The following is a 2,358-nucleotide window of genomic DNA, read 5'->3' on the forward strand; positions in this document are numbered from 1 at the left end:
TCATGCACCAGGCCTCTAGTGTCTTTCATAACAACTGAGAAACAACATTTACTTTTGGGATGATTAGTAAATTTGTGTGAGTGTTTTGTTTTGTTTGTTTTATATCTAATAATCTTAAAGTATTTTATTGAATTCAACCACAATTAAGGTTTTTGCAATAAGATTAATATACAAATAAGTAAAAATGATTCTACAACATAAAAAAAAACAAACTTCCTGAATTTGAAAAGTGAGTAACATATGCAGTTCTCATTTTATCAACTGACTTTAGCTAACAAGTGAAAAATACAACATTCCTTTTGATCATTTGCTGTGGGATGCCTGGAGTGTTCTTCAAGTAATAAAGAATCTATCTGACTACAGACTAACAAAGAGATATATAGGAGAAGCACTGATTGAAATGATAAATGTCCCAAACAGTGGAAGGAGCATTTTGCCAGAGGACCAGAGGGATGGGTTTGGGAACCTGGAACTGGAGCTGGAGCTGGAGCTGGTGCTGGAGTAGGATTGTCTATATCTTCTTGACTTTTATATTCAGGTAATGGAAAATATTCTGAAGTTTTCATTCCAGGCATTTGGATGGGTTCATGGCTCTTCATACCAGGTAAGACAGTGGACTCCTGGCTTTTCATTCCAGGGTCTTCAAGCTTCTGTTTTTTAGCACCAGGGCTGGCAACATAGATGCATAGAAAATATTCCATGTTCTCAACACAATTTGCCATTTTTAGTCCTTCTAGAAATGAACACTTGTAATGGCTGCAGGTCTTGTTTGTGCTTAGAAGGATAAGATTATTGCTAAGCCATCCTGTGACACATGAAAAATCTCATTCAGAGGTATTATAATACTTCTTTCACTGTCTCTAACAAAAAATGTTTCAATGGCAACTCCAAAGCATGTGTGAACGGTTAACAGAATGTGTTGGTCACTTGCTGCTTGAGGTTTAGCTGAATGTGCCAAGGTGAAATGGCCAAATCTGGCTTGGTTTAGCCCTCCAAAGGTAAATGAAGTTCCCTGGCTTGTGCTATACACCGCATTTTTGTAGTTATCCTCACAAGGTCTTCTCAGCAATTGCAGGGCTCGGGACAGGTAAAAATGAAAAGCTTTGAACTTGAAGCCATAGATCTAATCATTTCAAGATTGGCTAGCCATCTTCACAGCTTCATTGAACAGATGGTAAAAGGAAGTTTGCTCTTGAGCTTCAGAAATATATGCCATCAGGGCTATTCCATGGTTATCCTTAAAACTCACGGGGAGAGAGAGCTGAGTCTTCCGAGCTTCCCACTTGGCTTTTGCATTTCCCCACACATCCTCGAACAGCAGGTGGGCCTGGCAAGCGACTCCATTATTTGTCTGGAGAAGTTGAGGAAAGCTGTCTGTGGCCCGCTTTTGTTCCCATGCTGCCTTGTACCTGAGCATGTGTTTTAGAAGAGGTTTTTTGGGGGAGGGCCAAGATTGGTTGGAATTTTTACCTGTTTTACCACTTCTGTTTAAGTGACTTTTTTTCTTGAGCCTGAGTGAGTGCACTGATATTTCTCAATATAAATGATTATAAGGAGCCCAACCTACACTAGACGGGAAGATCAATATCGCATAGGAACTAACAATCATGAGTGTCATGAAAGGACAAATAAAGAATTCTCTGGAATGTTATATAAAAGGATATTATGTTCAAAAGCAACAATTAGAATAAGAAGGAATAGAAAGTGTTCAGCTCAGGGAGGCTCTCCTGGTCTACCCGGACTTCAGCTCCCAGTTCCTAAAGGGGAAAATGTCACAGGCCAAGAGCCATGTCTGTCACCTCATTAGTTTGCTTCTTTCATGACTGTCACCTGTGCCTGCCATTCACTAACCAGAAACTGGCACTTAAAGTGTGCTATTCAGGTTTATATTATTTATAATGGCAGAGCCGGTCTGGTACCATTTTCTTTAACTGTACTAGAATTAATAGTTTTGTTTTATTTTAAAATACATTTTCCTAAGGAAAAATGATGCCAAGTAACTTTTGATCTGGTAGTGCTTTCAAATATTCTCTTTTGTGACTTGCCTGTTATTTAACTGGTACCACTCTTTCACATGTGGTTGTAAACACTGAGATGGTCATTTCTCTGTTTTTCAAATCTGTATTTAAGAGACAGCCATTGTTCACAAGCCACCAGAACTCGTCATTCAAATTCTGGTAGTCAAGCACCGTGGCCACGAACCCTGCCAAAGTCTTGTTCCATTAGGCTACTTTAGTGATAATTTCGCTCTTTTGTCATTGTGTGTCATGCACTATTAATTCCCATTTCCAAGAGGAACAGAATCAACTTTGCCTTCAAGTCCAGTAAGTTCAGAAAAGCAATCTCAATTTTCAAATT

The 2,358-nt window shown here is 39.0% G+C and overlaps 1 pseudogene across 1 annotated transcript; it reads right to left on the reverse strand.

The window, feature by feature from the left end:
• Positions 1 to 357: 357 nt before the first annotated feature.
• Positions 358 to 1,417, reverse strand: LOC308518112 (ecto-ADP-ribosyltransferase 3-like; annotated as a pseudogene). Its single transcript has one exon. The product of its transcript is annotated as an ecto-ADP-ribosyltransferase 3-like (transcript).
• Between the last annotated feature and the right edge of the window lie 941 nt (positions 1,418 to 2,358).

The sequence above is a fragment of the Myotis nattereri genome (assembly GCF_964212035.1).
Source record: "Myotis nattereri genome assembly, chromosome: 4".
Taxonomy (NCBI): Eukaryota; Metazoa; Chordata; class Mammalia; order Chiroptera; family Vespertilionidae; genus Myotis; species Myotis nattereri.